The following is an 18671-nucleotide window of genomic DNA, read 5'->3' as shown; positions in this document are numbered from 1 at the left end:
GCATAGTCCGTGCTCCGTTTAAGTCACTGAGATGAACTATTTTGGGAACCCGCTCCTCCCCAGTCTCATTTAGAGTGCCTTCGCACTTGCGGGGGCCAGCACCCAGCATGATCTCCAACAATGTTCTACTTGCTTCAATTCATTAGGCAATGTTTTGATTCTATGACTAAGGTTTTCAGTGGCTACTTCTTTCAAAGGACAGGATTCCTACTTCATAGTCTATCTTAGACTGGAAGCGCTGCTGAAACCTGCTCACTCTGGGCGACCCTGTTGGCATTTGAAACACCAGTGACATAGCTACAAGCGTCACAGCAACACACAGGCCACCACAGTAAGACACACGGACAGGCAAGTGCTAGGGCCTTTCTCTTGGTGTTTATCTTTATAGTGGGGGTCTTCTACAATATTTGCCTTTTTGTGATTGACTAACTTCACTCGACATAATGATTTCTAGGTCTATCCACTTCATAAAATGTTAAGTGCTTTCATCGCTGTCTTTTAGGGATGAATGATATTCCACTGGGTATACGCACCAGTGTTTCTTTGTCCATCTTTCTACTGCTGGGCATGTGGTCTGATTCCAGCTGCCTGCTATTGTGAACTGTGCTGCAATGAGCATGGGAGAGCATATGTCCATTCATTTTCTCTCACTTTTTTGGAGATATTTAACCAACAAGTAACCTAACATTCTTGAAGTAAAATTTATCAGGCCTCGATAGAATGTTACTTAATATATGTCCAGATTTTATCTACTGTTATTAAGAATTCTCTATCAGTTTATCAAGGAAAATGCACCTATGTGGTTTTGTTTTTTAAACAGCTATCCAAATAACGTTTTAATAACACAGATTTTATGTTTCACGAAAAGATTTGTGTGTGTGTAAACTTCTGAGTTTTTCTTATGAGCACTAATTTGTCCATGACTTTTAATTATTCACACGCTATTAGCTTGAGAAGCTCAATAAAAAACCTACTGGCCATAAAATTTGGGGTGAGAAAATTATTGTAGTTAATCTTTTGTAACATTGAAAATATTTGGATTGCCAACAGGGAGTTTTTATGCTTCTGCTTTGAATTTTCATAACCTATATTTTATCATAAAGCTGCTTGTTATATTTACTTGTTTAATTTTATTAAAATATATAATTTATCATTATTAATGTAAAGTAAGTTTTTAATCTGTACTTATTTTCCATTCCCCAAATTATTTTTTCTGTTGCCTTACATTTTTCTTTATAAATTTCCTAGAGATGTCTGTTCCTTAGTTTTCAAGTGGCATTTTATGGAATTTATCATTAAATTTAAATCAATGTATTTCCAATATATTTTTATCCTCTCCTTTCATTTTTACCCCATGTCATCCTTTTTGTTAGTTTTTAAGTTTACAAAATAACTTTTTTTAAAAATAATAATTTTCAGCCTTTATGTTTTAGAAACATTTTTGTTTTACAAAGAAATTGAAGTTCAGACAGTTCCCCCATTCCTTCTCCTCCTCCCCCCACTGTTTCTCCCATTATTAAAATCGAGCATTTGCATGGTACATCTGTCTTCATTGATGCACCATTGGCAGGTGTTTGCATTAGTTTTAATTCTTTGTGCGGTACAGCCCAGCATCCAATATTACAGTATCGTGATGAATCCTTGTCCTGCTCTGAAAATGGCTCATTCTCCGGCTATTCATCTGTCTTCACTAGCATTGACCCCTATACCACCACTACTATTTTTTCCTATTTATCTAGTTTTGCCTCTTCCAACACATCATCACACCATGTTCAGCTTTTCCAGACAGATTTTATCTTAACTTACCAATATGCATTTCAAGTTCCTCTGCGTCTCTTCACATCTTACTAGCCCTTCTCTCTGTAGCTTTGGCTAGTGCTCCGTTGTACAGTTGTATGGCCGCTTGTCGATCGACACATTTATTCAAGGACTTCTAGGCGGCTTCCAATTTTCTTCCATTAGGAATAAAGCTGCTCTAAATGGTGTCCATTCTGATTCACAGAGCCCTTAGAGGGCGCCGTAGAACTGCCTCCGTGGATTTCTGAGACGATCCCACATGAGAGGAAAGCGTCCTCTTCCTCCCAGGGAGGCCCGTGGTTGGCCGCCCAACACATAACACACCGTGCCGCCGGGTCTCCTGAAGAAAGAGAAGGCCATTGAAATGATTTGATTTGTATCTTACAAATACTTCCTTGGAACTGCCAAATCGAAACCAAATGTTATTTTCATGTATTCTGACTTTATTTCAGGTTTACAATTCTGCTTTCCTGCAGTTTTTGACGTAACAAGGAAAGCATAAATACTGGGGATGCTGTGTGCCCTGGTGGTTGTGCCTCGGCCTGTGACCCACAAATATAGGGGGCTGTAAACCACAGCTGCTCAGTGGGAGAACGACCCGGCTTTCTACTCCTGTAAAGCATTACAATCTTAAAACCTCCCAGGGGCAGTTCTACCCTCCCTTTACAATCCCTGTCCGTCAACATCGATTCCTTAGCAGTGAGTTTGGGGGTGGGAGAGGGGGTTGAGGTGCCTCTCTTAAGTTGGGTTTCATCTGTCTGGTTGTATTTAAGACGATTGACTGTGAAGAGCCGCTCAAGTTCAGGCGATTCTCTCTTTTCTTGGAGACCACTCCAAGGAGGCTTTTGTAACTCCGACAAAGCAAACATTCATTAAGAAAGACTGAACTCATATAGAGAAGGACTTATATTCTAATTTCTAATGAGTTATCTGAAGAGAAAATATTTATATAAGAAATTGCCACAAGCAGCACCAACCAACAATGTACTGCCACAGAGGCGATTTTAACCAGCAGTGTCTCCATAGGACAGAGTGGAACTGCCCTTGGAGATGCCAAGGCTGCAAATCTTTTTTTTTAAATCATTTTATTGGGGGCTCATACAACTCTTATCACAATCCATACATACATCCTTTGTGTAAAGCACATCTGTACATTCATTGCCCTCATCATTCTCAAAATATTTTCTTTCTATTTAAACCCTTGCTATCAGTTCCTCATTTCCCCTCCCTCTCTCGCCCTCCATCCCTCACAAACCCTTGATAATTTATAATTAATATTTTTCATATCTTACACTGTTCAATATCTCCTTCGCCCACTTTTCTGTTGCCAGTCCCCCAGGGCAAGGGTTATATGTAGATCATTGTGATCGGTTCCTCCTTTCTACCCCACCTTCTCCTTACCCTCCTGGTATTGCTACTTTCATTATTGGTCCAGAGGGGTTTATCTGTCCTGGATTCCCTGTGTTTACAGTTCATATCTGTTCCAGTGTACTTCCTCTGGTCTAGCCGGATTTTTAAGCTAGAATTGGGATGATGATAGTGGAGCAGAGGAAGCATTAGAGGAAAGTTGTATGTTTCATTGGTGAAATACTTCACCCTGACTGGCTTGTCTCCTTCCTGCAACCCTTCTGTAAGGGGATGTCCAGTTGGCTACAGATGGGCTTTGGGACTCCACTCCGCACTCCCCCTTATTCACAATGATACATTTTTTGTTGTTCTTTGATGCCTGATACCTGCCCATAATCACCTCATGATCACACAGGCTCGTGTACTTCTTCCATGTGGGCTTTGTTCCTTCTGAGTTAGATGGCTGCTTGTTTACCTTCAAGCCTTTAAGACTCCAGACACTATATCTTTTGCTAACCGGGTACCATCAGCTTTCTTCACCACATTTGCTTATGTACCTACTTTGTCTTCGGTGATTGTGTCAGGAAGATGAGCATCATGGAATGCCAGGTTAATAAAACAAAGTGTTCTTCCATTAAGAGAGTGCTTGAGTAGAGTTTCAATGTCCATCTTCTACCTTAATACTAAACCTATAAATATATGCACCTAGATCTATTTTCCCACCATTATATATACATATATTTACATATGTACATGCCTGTATTTAGGCCTCTATAAATGCCCTTTGCCTCCTAGTTCTTTTCTCTATTTCCTTTCGTTTTCCTTTTGTCCCACTATCACATTCTGCTTTCATTTATGATTTCAGTAATTCCTCTCAGTTACGTGGTCCTTGATCAAACCCTACCAGTCCTCCTACACCCTCTTCGCCACTGATTTTGGATCACTTTGTTTTTCCTTTTTCTCTAGGTTTGTTAACACCAACTTCCTTACCCCCACCTCCCCTTCTCTCATGTCCCCCAGGAACCGTTGGTCCTGTTGTTTTCTCCTCCAGATTGTTTATCCCGCCTATCTTATCTAGATAGACCTGCAGAGACAATAATATGCCCAAAGAACAAGACAGAGCAAAACAACACAAGAAAACAAAAACAAATCAATGACAAAAAAAGAAAAGCCTGTATATAGTTCCAGGTCTGTTGGTCAACCTTTAGGAATGATTTCCTGTTGAGTCTGATGGGGTGCTATGTTCTGGCCCCAAAGCCTATTTTTTATATTCGCTGGGGACTTTGTTGCTCTGTTCCCCTTGCTGTTCTGTGGCACACCTTTAGTGTTTCACCTCAGTGTGGTGGGTCAGATCAGTCGCAATTTCGTACTTTGTCTCCAGTGGGACACGCGTATCATAGTGGGGTCAGTCCTGTGGTCCTCTCTGTGCGTTGGCTGCTCTGAGCGGGAATATCATCCTCAGGGCTTCGTGGGATAGGATGTGCTCCACTCCCACTTCCTCTCCCTTCCTTTGCTCCTCTGTGTTCTGGTCAGACATGTCCCTCTCCCTGAGCTGTAGCTTCAGTGCTGTCCTCTGAAGTGAATTCTGGGGGGGGGGGGAGGGGCTGTCCATACAGTTGGTATTGGGTCCGGCCCCTCATACCTCTCTACTGGTTCCCTGTTTCATGCCGGTATATTACATTCACGTCTTGGAGCACTGGGTTGAAGTCTGGTCCCTCCTTCCCTGTGGAGATATAAACAATACCCAACCCTTGGGTGGGTTAGTACCCTGTTCAAAACATTTTCTTAAATGTAGTCATTGTTATTAATTCCCTATTTCCCCCATAGTCCCCTTCCATGGCCCTAAGCAATTATGATTCCAGGTCTCTATAGATTCACCTATCTTATATTCAATATAGGGAAAATCATGCAAAACACAAACAAGAGTCAAACTAATCCAAAAATAATAGAAAAACCTCAATCAAAAAGTAAACATAAGGTTAAAAACTGAAACAATTTTTAAATGAGTCAAAGGGGAGATCCCATGATAAGGTAGAACATTTTAAACTAACTACATCTACCATAATCACTTGACATTGCTCTCTGTCTGACCGCAAGATAGGTCACATCCCAGGAACTGTGGCCAGAGGGAAATCACTGGAGGCTCCATCCACGTGGCGACCCTGGAAATGGATTTGGGGCTTCCACTTTTGTTCATAACCTTTTGCAATCTAGTTGCTAACAGAACTTAAAATGTGACTATCCATAACTTCCTAAAGCTCCTGTGGTACATTTTCATTATCATAACATTGCGCTTTCCAGTCGAAACTTTCAATTTTAAGACAGTCCTGATCTTGACCCTTATTTTCACAGTGCTGACTTGCCTTAACCTTCTGTTTCTGTCCTAGATGATCTATCTGTGATTGGCTATTATCTTTGAAATTGCTATGATTGTCTTAAAAATAGAGAATTATGTTTCTTAAAGTTTATCAGAGTTTAAATTCCAGCTGTTTAATATATAGTTCAATTATCTGTGCTATTTTCAAATTTATTGAAAAGCGAACACCTAAAATTTGATGTATCTTTTTCCTAGCCCATACCAAATTGACAAGATTTGAAAAAAAGAGAAATGCTTTTTCCCCCTAGTATATGTACCAAATGTTCTTTAAATTCTGAATTGAATATGTGGAAAATTTTCTTGTCCGAGGACTTATGGCTTTACAGGTCTACTTCTCTTGATAAGTGGATTTTGCCTTCACCTGTTTTAGTTATCTATTACTGCATCACAAATCACCCTACTGGTGACTTAAAGTAGCAGGAAGCATTTAGCATGCTATAGTTTAGGTGAGTTAGTAATTAAAGTGTATTTTAGCTGGGTCATTTTGGCCCAGGACCTGTGATCTCTCTTTAAGCCTCAGCTCAGTCACTTGAAGGCAGCCTGGTACTGAAGGATCCTTTTTCAAGGCGATTCACACACATGCCTAGCAAGCCTGTATTGCTTGCTAACCGGAGGCCTCAGTCCCTTGTGATATCCAATGTTCTCCTGGGGTGGTGGCTGGCTTTCTACAGAGAAAATTATCTAACAGTGGATGGTGGATTCCAAAAGGCTTTCTATTACCCAGCCTTGGAAATAGCACTTCATCATGTCTGCAATATTCTTTTGACAACACAAGGAAACCCTACTCAACGTAGGAGAAGGTTATCAAAATGTGAATACTACAATAGGGGAGGCTCCGGGCTCCGCGGGGAGGCTGGCCATCACCTACACCATTTGCCCATTTTTAATTACTTCCTTCCATCAGCATGAGTCACTGCTGATTCTTCACATGGAATACAATATAGTCTAAGTTTACTTCAGCGAGACCTGAGAACCCATGTCCAAAGAAGTTAACAGTCGTGGGTCGAGAAGGTCAGGATTCAGAATCAGAGCAGCTGCATGAATAGGAGTGAAGTGCACAAGTCCAGACTAGAACGGTATTGAACCAAGCCATGTCTCAGGGTAGGCGCCTTCTTTGATCATGGGGTTTGGCCAAAAGACAAGGTTTGGAAGTGGGGTCTAGAGAGGAAAGGGAAATTCACATCTTGCGATCTACATCAGAGAGGCGATTTTTCCCCCCTGCTTTGTGTACATGTTGATGGTGACTTGGGTTCAGATAAAGAACCCTGGAGATGCCTTGGGATGCAAACTTCAAGGTCAGCAGTTCGAACCCAGCAGTAGCACATCAGGAGAAGGATGAGACCTTCTACCCCAGCAAAGACTTAGCGTCTCAGAAACCCACAGGGGCAATTCCACTCATTCTGTAGGGTCGCTGTCAGTGGGGAACAAGCCTATGGCAATGAGAGGAGCTTGACTAATTGAATAAACATTTTGAGCATCAGTACCAGCAAACCTGCATAACACTTTGAGACACAATTGAAAGTAGGTTAATCCCAGTGTTAAACAGTGACATCCCTCCAGTTAGCAAGCTTATGGCAAATGTCTAGTATCTGTTGATCTCTAGTTCTATACTTAGCTTTGACTTGGATAAATGATCTGAGCCTGCTTACTGTTTTCTCCCATTGTGATGATTTCTATTTATTTTACTAAAATATTTTACTTTTAGGAAAATTTTAAGTTTTACAATAAATTATTCAAAATGCTTAGAAGTGCTCATATATTTCTTCCCCCCTCTTGCATATGATTTTTCCTATTATTAACACTTTGCATTAATAGAATACATCCATTTGCAATTGGTGGACCATAATTTATTAAAAATTCATAGTCTGCATAACATTTATTCTTTGTATCATATAATTCTGAGGGTTTTATAAGCACATTATGTCTTGTAGCTATCATTAAATTATAGTTTCTAAAAGCCATATGGTTGGAATCATAGACTATATAGCCTTTTATATTGGATTTTTTCACTTGGAAATGCGCATTTAAAATTCTCCCCTTTCTTGTTTTGGATTTTGCAACTTGATAGCCCATTTCTTTTTAATGCTGGATAATATTCAATTTTATGGTTGCACTATAGTTTGCCCACTCACATTTTGTGGGACTCCTGGCTTTTTCCAATTATTGTGAAATGTGAATGATGTTTCTGCAAACATTCCTGGGCAGGTTGTTATGTGATCCTGCAATTTCAACTGATTTGGGTAAATATTTAAGACCATGAATTCTGAATCTTATGGTAAATATATATTTTTGGTTTTTTAACTCACACATTTTGGACACTGAATCACATTGGATACTGATTTATTAACATTTATATTAAGCCATTAGCTAATATGAAATACAAAGTATACATTTGCATACCCAAGCTAAAAAAGGTCAGGATCCAGATGCTTAAAAGGATTTTTCTATCCTGACCTTTCCCTGGAGAAGTGGACTTTGTTGAGGAGGGAAATTCCCTGATTTCTTTGCCAAGTAAAAGATGATTTTAAAAATGGTGTTGACAATACAAAGAGAAAAACATCTAATTTGTGAACTATCTTTCTCCACACATTTTATTTTGAATATAAAGCATATGAACACATATTATACAATGCAGTTCTATTTAAAACATAAAGGGTGCATTGCCACTGCAGCCTCAGGGTGGCAGCCAATGTTGCAAATATTTTTAATTCTCTGTTGCTCACTCAAGGTCAGCAGTTCAAAACCACCAGCAAGCTACTCTGTAGGTGAAAGAATGGGACTTTCTGTTCCTGTAAAGAATTACAGACTCAAACTCCCCTGGCAGTTCTGCCCTCTCCTGTGGGGCTGCCGGGGGGAGTCAGCACCAGTTCGAAGACAGTGGTTCTGTTGGAGTTTTTGTCACTCACCACGACTGTTTGTGATTCCAATAGAAGTGCAATTCCAGGACTTTCTCTTAGCCTGAAAAGCCACCAGTAACTCTTCTTGGAGATGAGTGTGGACAAAAAGACTAGAAAGTCAAAGTTACATTCAGACATCTGTTAAAGAATAGAGACTTGCAGAAGACGTATACAAGGGAGAGGCCAGAGGCGGTAGACTCTCCTAGCTTACGAAGTAACTGGTTTGGGGAGTCCTGTTATCTTAGTCAAGAATCATTCTGTTTACTGGGGCAAGGTGTCTGTTTTATGCTGTCGTATGGGTTTTACAAACTCTCTCCTAGCCCCCTTTTCCAGTGGGTTCATATGCAGCATTGGGCCAAGTTAGAGTGCTCACTGGAGGATGGGATGGCAAGATTTCTTCTTATATATTTTGGACATCTTGTTAAGAGAGCCAAGTCCCTGAAGAGCCCAGTGCCTCCACTTTACCAAGCAGGGTAAAGGGCCACAAAGGCAAGCAAGGCCCTCCATGAGATGGATTGACACTGTGGATGCAATGATGGATTGTGGAGATGGTGTCGTACTGTGCAGGGTTTCCTTCCATTGTGCATGGGGTCACCATGGGTCATAGCTGACTCCACGCCACCTAGCAACAACTGACAATAGAAGAGGAACTGGAAATCCAGTGATGGGGACTGCAGGTAGGACAGCTGCTTCAGCAACTGTGCCCAGAACAGGATGGCAGTGCAGGGGTCACCCAAGAGAGCATTCTCTTAGGGAGAGATCCGTCTATTTGAAAAGGGAGTCTTCTCTTTTTAATAGACTTCCTGCAATTTATTAGGACTAACCTAGTCATTTGAGACTACTTCAGATGTCTTAAAAATGTAGTGATACTCAGCTGAGCTAAATAAGTCATTCCTGATGTGTTTGATTTTAGTCCGTGGTTTGTTTCAGGAAAAAATACTGGGAAAGATATTTTCCACTTTTATGACTTCTATGTCATTACAGTTATAGAAGAAATTCTCAACTTGGGTAATTCTTAAAGACAAAACTGAAATATGCCAGTCACGGTTCCATGCTTTTTTTTCATAGTGACATTGAAAGGGTAGATATAGAAAGATATCCGTATAATGGACAGTTGTGCCGCATGATTAGGGTGAAACGGCAGGTTTGTGGTAGGCCAGAAGGCCATGATCACCCAGGCATGTCAGAATGTGTTCCTTTTCTACCTCCACACCTTCTGGCCACCATGTCCCTGAAAGACTCACAAAGCATCTCAAAGCGGCTATGCTTCCTGATTTCCAGAAAGCACCAAAGAACTATTCTCAGATAATAGTTGCTTCAGGTTTAAGGTTTCCTTCTTGTGGCGTGTGCGCTGCACATGATTTCTGATTGCCTTTGGCTTGTTAGACGCGCGGGACACTTGTCTCCTAAGACTTCTTCCAGCTCTGAACTGATTGGGATCATCTAGGGTAATATGAAAAAATGATTCACTTCCAATGTCCAAGGAAGTGAATTTCAAAGGGAATCATTTGTTTGTTCAGTAGAAAGGGCTGGCTATTTGGTTGGAAGATCGATGGTGTTCCAAATAAGAAAATGCTGCATAAAAGCACCGGATACAATCGGGGAAAGGGAGGCAGTTGCCGGAGTTTGGAGAAAGGAACGAAAGAATGAATTGACTTGGTTACATGACCCTCTGTCCGTTTGTCCCTCCGTGGTAACTTTGTTGTTGTTATGATGTGGGAAACTCTACCAACAATATTTCAACAAGAGCAGGGCAACTCTGGATGGACAGGTTTTCGTGGACCTTCCAAATGAAGACAGGTTAGCTAAAAAGAACAGACGTACAACTTGCAAAACACTGGAAACCTTTTGAACAGCAAACCATTGTCTGATATCATGCCAGAGCTGAGCTCGTCTGGATGTTAGGCAGGCAAAATAGGTCTGGGGGAAAGCCAGCCCGACAGACCAGCGTTCACCATCATGACATGGATGGAGCAGACATTTTTGGACCTCCACTTGCTGATAGGGCATGATTCAAAATGACCGGGATATTTGTTCAAATAGAACAAAGGCACACTGCGTGTTCTAAAGTCAGGAAAGGTGTGCATCGGGATTGTATCCTTTCCTCATATTTATTCAATCGGTCTGCTGAGGAAGTAAGCTGTAAAATCCAATTATCTAAAGAACGTGGCGTTAGGAACCAGAGCTTTGCTGCGAGCTAGCCGATTGTGGCAAAAATGAAGAAACATCATTCTTGTGAATCTGTTTATTTGCATGGTAAATTTGAAGGGCAACCCGTCCTCAGTCGGTTGTCTTTTAAACTAATCGAAAGGGAGTTTATCTTGATTAAGCTGTTATTATCTGCAGTGAGATCACGCCCACCTTGCACACGCTCAGGGACGCTCTATTGACAAGGATAAAAAGTGCTCCCTGGCCCTGTGCTTCCCATGCCTGGTTGGTTAGCTCGTTCTGCTGGTTAAATCATTCTGGCGGACTTTCAGAAGGAGGTCACAAGTTCCTTCTTCCTGGTGCATTTTAGCCTGAAAAAAAAACAACTGGTGAAAACTATTCAGCGTTAGAGAAACACCCATGGGTCCACTTCCAGAAGGACGGTGTTTCGGATGTTCTGTTCCTTAAAGGACAGAACAGATCTGGCCTGAAGTCTGAAGTTAAAACAGCAGAGATGTCCATACTCCATTGCTGGATTTCAACTAGCATGCTCCCAGAAGTTCTCCAGCCACATGGAGACAGATTCTGCCAACAGACACAAAAGACTTGTTGTGAAGCCTGCCTTATTCAAGTATCCAGGTAAGAATGTGACCAGGCCTATCTATGGGTGGCAGCTTCTGAGACCATGAGCAGAGAATCCAGCTATGCTGGATGCAGACCCCTCACCTACAGAAATTGAGATTTAACGGGTCAGTGTTTTCTGTAAGCTTCGAAATGTGTGGTTATGTGTTATACCACAACAGACAGATGGATACCAGTATTCTCCTTGATGACATCAGTGCGCGAAAGGGTCTTTCCTTTTCAGAGACCAAAACCTCTCTCAGTCTGAGGTTAACTGGGAATGATATAACTTGGAATGGTGTTCATGTTTAAGGAATTGTTATGGCGCTCCTTCTATGTCTTGTGTTTTAGGATATTTCTGAAAGGTATGTTCATTTAAAATGTCAAATGGTCTTTTCTTGAAATGACTCTTGCTTTCTGAGGAACGATAGCACTTCATTCAATATACTTGAGTTTTTCCTTTGGTTCCACCATTCTGATTGCTTTGCCTCTTATTCTCTGATTAATTTTAAAACCAATCCATTGGGATGGTCCTCTTTCACTTGCCATTTGGTTTACAATATGTCTTTCACAAGTTATGTGTACTTTGCCTTTGTTTGAATGAGTTTGTGTTTCCACTCCACTTCCCAGATTTATTCTGAACCTACTCTTGACCCTTAATTTTCCAATGAGAGACATATGGCATTGGAGACATGTGTGTCTCCTCTTTCTCCTTAAGATTTTACCTCTGGAAAGTTTCCGTTTTAACCTTAGAACAAGAACTTCAAACGTGCCACCATCTGGCTGATTCCAACTCATAGCAACCCGAAAAGACAGGGTAGAACTAACTGCCCTTGAGGATTTCCAAGACTTTAAATCTCTCTCCCATGGAGCAGTTGGTATCTTTGCACTACCAACTACTTGGAGGTCACACCTTGGTGTATGTTCCACTACACCATGGGATTTCCTTTTTAAAGCATATACAGTTTCAAATGTGGAGACGCGGATGTGATTTATTCCCGTGTGAGATTCATGCGCTATATTTATTTTCCTTGAGGAGAAGTGGACAAATTGACATACAACTCTGAGTGAGCATGGGAGTGTTAATCATCATATGACACAAATCACATGTGACTATGTCCTGTGCACTCTAGGAGTGGGGGATATGCCTAACTGAGCAGGATGCCATTCCCAGAGGTTGTGTGGTGCTTTGTTCTGCAAGCACTGTGGAGACAGATGGCTAATCTTTAGAGTAGAGGATGCTTGTTCTGCTCTACCTGCTGCGGAAATCACGACGTCTCATCTCTGATTGCCTTCACGTCAGATCATCTGGGTGCCCATACCTCTCCTAGGTTGCACCTATGGGCCTCACTATCTGAAGTGAGGGTTCATAATACATTGGAAAGATCGTTTGGGTATTTCCTGCCCTGGAACACAGCAGTGGCTTGAGGTTCTGTCCATTTGTGTCACAGATAGACTGTTTTTTAATGTTAAGGAATTGGTTTTGTCTGCGACTTCCTTTACTAAAGCAATGTTCACTCTTTTATTTCACAAGCATTTTGTAAATGATTATGACACTCCTGTGATTTTACAGAAGGTTATGGGGAATGTAAAGGTGAAAATAGAGTAGCCTTCCATTTCCCAGATGTAACTAATGTGAATCACGTGTTGAGAGTAATGAGTGGGAATCTGGGTGAAAATACAAGTTCTTAAGGGATAAGATATGTCCATGGAAAGGCTTCTAAACTCTGAATATGTTAGTTGGGAGTTCGATGTTTTTTTACATGATCTGAAGCATTCTTAAGTTTAAGAACATTACTATCTGGTGTTAAAATAACACCAGCTGATGTTGCTGGTGAGAAAATGGGGTAAATTTCCCCTATTTTATTATTATGTCTTTGTAGAATGTTACAATTTTAAAAGCAATATCATATATTCATTAAAATGATTTTTATTAATCAAAATTTGTGCTGGGTAACGATTAGAATCCCTGTTCCCTTGTAATAATTCTCTTGTACTTCAAGTTTCAAGCTTTGAATAAGGTCATTCATAATTATCCTTCAGATTGATGGAGAGCCGTTAACCTTGTGAAATTAAATTCTGAAATTGACCTACAAGTAATACATTCTTAATAAGAATTATTATTCACATCTGAAGTAATTGTTTTGGACTAATAATACTCTAGATTAAAATGTAGTTTACATTTAATCTTGGAAAGTAGTTTACATGTAAGATTTTCTGATCTCAAAGCACAATTTCATATTTAGTAATATACAATTACTATTATTTCTCTGCCATAACTGGGAATAACGGGCTTCCCTGTGCATATGTAAATATGCAGATAGCATCCATTTGACTAATATGATTTGCACTTTATATTCTGAAATCCACACCCTTAATTTTCTGCATTATTAATGACTGCTTTGTATGAAAACGGACATCTTGCTTGGGAAAGTAGAGAGCAGCAAGAGAGAAGACCCTTGACAGATGGATTGACACTGTGGCTACAATAGGTTCAAACATAAGAAACATTGTGAGAATGGCATTGGACTGGGCGGTGCTTCCTTCTGTGGAGTTGCAACTGACTAGACAGCTCTTAACAACAACTGGAAATTAATCTTTTTAAAATTTCACCCATGTATTGTGTTTACATGTTATTCTGTATAAATGAAGACACAGGATAAAATCGGAAGGAAAAGAGCCTACATATAAATGTTGTATCCCACACAGGACAATCTTCTTATAACAGGAATTATATTGATTTTGACAAATGAATAACTTGGTATGCATTTATTGCTGACTTGGTCATAAAAGGAAACAGACACCTGACCCAGTTAAAATGCCAAATCCTTAAAAAAAAACTTGTTAAATTTGATCACTAGATTGTATTATAGCTTAAATTATGAGCATTAAGTTTGCAGAAGGCAACATTTAGCAGCCCTAAATCCTTTTTCTAAAAACTGGCAAGGTGACTAGCCTGGTCTTCAGTGTACCATAGAAAGTGGATTCCTATCACTCCCCTAGCCAACCCAGGAGGGGCCATCTAACCCGTAGGGACTTGCGTGGGTGTGCCCTTGATGGCATTCAGGATGCTGAAGTCCTTAGGCAGGCATTCTGGGAGCACAGCCAGGTACCATTGGCCTGCTAACTGCAAGTCAGCAGTTTGAGCCCCAGACACAATCCTATAAACCATAAAGGAGGCATCCCAATCATAGTTCATTCCTACAACAGTGTTGTATTGATCTACCATCAATCATGCTTTTGTGTTTCCCTAGTATCCTATGTCCGATTTAAGTGGTCATGTTTTTGGAAGTCCTTGGACATCATTATAGCCCCATGTTGTGGTCCCCCCATCTGTTTTGTCTTGTCTTTTCTGATTAAGACTTAATAAATGTGTCCACATAAATTCTACTTTGACTTAGAGTCGCTTTTCTTCCATACAAGAAGCTAACCTCGACTTAATACTCTGCAGTGACTACATGTCTCTCTTGAAAATAAATACAATGTCAAAAAACAAACTAAAATGTCTGTTGAAATTAGAGAGTTCATTGAAGGAGCAAAGCAATCCCAGCTAGAGCTGGCAGGATTGGCCAAAAGCACCGTCTTGGAAATGAAGGTGCCCAGGGCCTAAACACAGAGGATCCAGGAATTTACAAGAGAATTCTGATACATTTGACATTAAAAAAAAGTCCAACATTAGCAACACATAGCAAAAGACAAGCTTTCTCAAACATTATTTTGATAACCATCAAGTCGAGTCATTGAGCAGCTTTTTCTATGGCTCCTTTGAAGACCAGCCAGGCAGAGTGCTCCTCCAGGTAGCAGGCTGGGAGAGGGAGGGGAAGCAAGGGAGAGGGGGCTTCAAGACTTCCTGCGGTATGCTGGGTAACTGACTTTGGAAAGTCAGCTCAGAATAAGCAACACACAACAGTAACAAAAATAGAGTCTGGCCTGCATCTTTGGCAGAAGCTGCTCCTTTGGCCAAGTACCTAATTCTTTTGAAATCTGGCTCAAGAAACACATATTACATCTTAAAGGCCACAAAGGTGCTATTTAATAAATATTTAATTAATTTTTTTTAAAATCAGGAATCAGTTTTAAGAATTGATATATATTCTGGAATCTCTCATTTCCTCTTTGGATGTCACTTGGGTGATAAGCATTAATAATAGGTGAAAGATTTATTTGAAAACAAAAGGGGTCTTCGGGTTGCTTATGAATAATGGACACCCTGTGTGCAGCAGAGGAGAACTGCCCTGTACTACATGGGGTTCCCAATGGCTGAATTCTCAAAAGCAGATTACCAGGCATTTCTCCCAAGGCGACTCTGCCTAGACTTGATTCATTGACCTTTTTTTTCTTTTTAAGCTTTTTAAAGTTGCTTGTATGGAAGAGAAAATTCAGCTCTTTTCAACTTTTTCTATGTGTTTTGTTTGTTATGACATTGATTTCAATCCCCACAATGAAACAGCACACTTCTGATACCCTCCCAGGGTTTCCTGTTTCCATTTGTCCCTCTTTCCTACTCCTCTCTGCCTTCTGATGTTTCTCCCCTGGGCAAATGCCGCCTTTCTAATATCCAAAAGTTGATTATTCTAAGGAGGGCATATGTCCCTGGTGACCTTGCTCACCTTACAGGTCTACGTATGGTTCAAGGTGAGTTCAGTTCCACTCCTGAAAGGCGACTAAAGGCTAGAACTTTAAGGATTCGACCAGTCTCTACCTGACCAGAACATTGGTCTTTTTAAATGACTCTCCGTTTTGTTGCACACATTCTCTCACTCTCATTAGAGGAAATTGCAACTAGATTCTTCTATTGGAAGTCCTTAGGAGCCTTGGTGACATAATGGTTACATATTGGACTGCGGACTCTAAGGTCAGCGATGGAAACCAGCAGATGATGCTTGGGAGAAAGATAGGGCTTTCTTCTCCAGTAAAAAGTTACAGTCTTGGACATTCCCAAGGGCTCTCCTATCCTGTCCTATAGGGTTGCTATGAGTTGGCATCAGTTCAATGGCGTGAGTTTGGTTTTATTGCAGTTCCTTGCAGAGTGGTCAATTTTGGTAGCCAGACACCATCTAGTTCTTATTGTCTAATGTCATGGAAATTGAGCTTCTTTGTTGTGTACAAATCTCTTGTTCCTATGCATCTTTCATTTTCTTCAGCCAGTACCAGATGTTTTGATTAGAGTGGCTATATAGTAGGTTTGAGATTGGAAAATATGAGGCTTCTTATATTCTTTTTCTTTCGGAAGCTTTGCTTCTCTGGGATCTTGGCTTTCTGCATAATTAGGGATTGATTTTCTCATCACTTTAATGAAAAATGGCAAATTTCAGACTAAGATTTGATGATATCTACAGATCAGTTGGAGTCATGTCCACATTAAACCTTCCTATTTAAGAGCATGGTATACATAGGCAAGTGAAGGGTTATTACTAGGTTCAAATTTACAGAATCACAAAGGATTTTGTTTTTTATTTTAAGTTTAAAGATGTCTCTGCAATCCATGAATGGCTGCAGACAAGTTCTCTCTCATTAGGGTTCATTCAAAACAAAGGTCCAGTCAAAAGAGTATAGTTTCTTTTAATCATTTTATTGGGCGCTCCTACAACTCTTATCACAATCCATACATACATCCATTGTGTCAAGCACATTTGTACACATGTTGCTATCATCATTCTCAAAACATTTGCTTTCTACTTGAGCCCTTGGTAACATCTCCTCATTTCCCCCCTCTCTCGCTGCTCCACCCTCCCCCATGAATCCTTGATAATTTATAAATTATTTTTATTTTGTCATATCTTACACCATCTGATGTCTCAATTCATCCATTTTTCTGTTGTCCATCCCTCAGAGAGGAGGTTATATGTAGATCCTTGTAATCTGCTCCACCTTTCTCCCTCACCTTCCCTCCACCCTCCTGGTATCACCATTCTCACCACTGGTCCTGAGGGGTTCATCTGTCCTGGATTCCCTGTGTTTCAAGTTCCTGTGACAGTGGACATCCTCTGGTCTAGCTGGATTTGTAAGGTAGAATTGGGATCATGATATTGGGGGTGAGAAAGCATTCAAAACCTAGAGGAGAGTTGCATGTTTCATCATTGCTACACTGCACCCTGACTGGCTCGTCTCCTCTCTTCAGCCCTTTGGCAAGGGGATGTCCAGTTTCCCACAGATGGGTCCTGGGTCCCCACTCCTCACTCCCCCTCATTCACAATGCTATGATTTTTCTTTTTGTCTTTGATGCCTGATACCTGATCCCTTCAACACCTTGTCATCTCAAGGCTATTGTGCTTCTTCCATGTGGGCTCTGTTGTTTCTCAGTTAGATGGCCCCTTGTTTATCTTCCAGCCTATAGGACCCCAGATTCTATATCTTTTGACAGCTGGGCACCACCATCTTTCTCCGCTGCATTTGCTTATGCACCCACTTTGTCTTGGGTCATGTCAGGGTAAGCTTCCATGTGGGCAAGAGTGTTTTTGACAGGATCCTCCAATTCAAGACAAACAGGTCCACTCAGTAGGTTATGGTGACTGATTATTTGCGTGGGGTGGTGGGGTAATCTTGCTACGCATTCTCAGACTACATAAAACAATCACAGATGCGTATTGTGAACTTTGATTGCATTTGAGTTCTGAAGTGGTAAGAATAAGGCAAGGAACATTTTGTCAAGGAATCTTTTATCAATTACAACAATGCACCTGCTCATTCCTTGAAGGTAGCTTAGGATACCCATGACATTTTACCTGGGAAATCTTACTTCATCCACCCTACAGCCTTGATCTTGCCCTTTCAGATGTCTTTGTTTCCCAAAACTCAGAGAACAATGAAAAGAAATACAATTTGAGTCCATTGAGAATTCCAACACTTCTATTTTATGTGTGAAAAATCAAAGTGTGGAATTCTTCCAAGAGGGGTTAAAGGAAAACAACAGCAGCAACAACAACAACAAACACTGTCTTTGGAGATATATAGACCCAGATGAGGAACCCTTTGGGAAACAATAATTTTGCATCTTGATATTGTTATTTAATAAATTTTCCATGATCATGAAGTAATATTTTTTATTAACTCTCACTGTCTTTCACTCACTCAATGCTCTTTCGGTTTCTTGTCATCATGCTTTGTAATTTTTTGTGTGTAAGTCTTTTAAAGGCGCCCTGGTGAGGGAGGGTGTACATGTTGGGCTCTGAATTTGCAAAGTCAACAGTTGGAAACCAACAGCTGACCCTTGAGTGAAAATGAGGCTTTCTACTCCAATAGAGTTAACAGCTTCAGGAGCTTCCCCCTGCCCTATGCGGTTGCTAGGAGTTGACCTTGATCCCATGGTAGTGAGTTTTTTTAAAAAATGTTTTTAAGCCTCTGGTTTGATGTACCTGAGCATTTTGTCTTCAGTGTCTAAACAGACATTGATGACCCAGGTGGAAAGCTATAGACAACTAGGACTTTAGACAGCCCGTTTGAGGTGCAAAGCATTTTTTATAGGCTACACTAAAGGGTCCAAT

At 40.6% G+C, this 18671-nt stretch overlaps 1 protein-coding gene across 1 annotated transcript in view; it reads left to right on the top strand.

Annotated features, from left to right (window-relative positions):
• ITGBL1 (integrin subunit beta like 1) overlaps positions 1 to 18671 on the top strand; it is a 352195-nt gene that overhangs the window by 81005 nt on the left and 252519 nt on the right. The gene's annotated exons all lie outside the window — the stretch shown is intronic.

The sequence above is a fragment of the Tenrec ecaudatus genome, chromosome 11 (genome assembly GCF_050624435.1).
Source record: "Tenrec ecaudatus isolate mTenEca1 chromosome 11, mTenEca1.hap1, whole genome shotgun sequence".
NCBI classification, from domain to species: domain Eukaryota; kingdom Metazoa; phylum Chordata; class Mammalia; order Afrosoricida; family Tenrecidae; genus Tenrec; species Tenrec ecaudatus.
The sequence above is the reverse complement of the archived record's forward strand: the minus strand, read 5'-3'. Positions and strand labels throughout refer to the sequence as shown.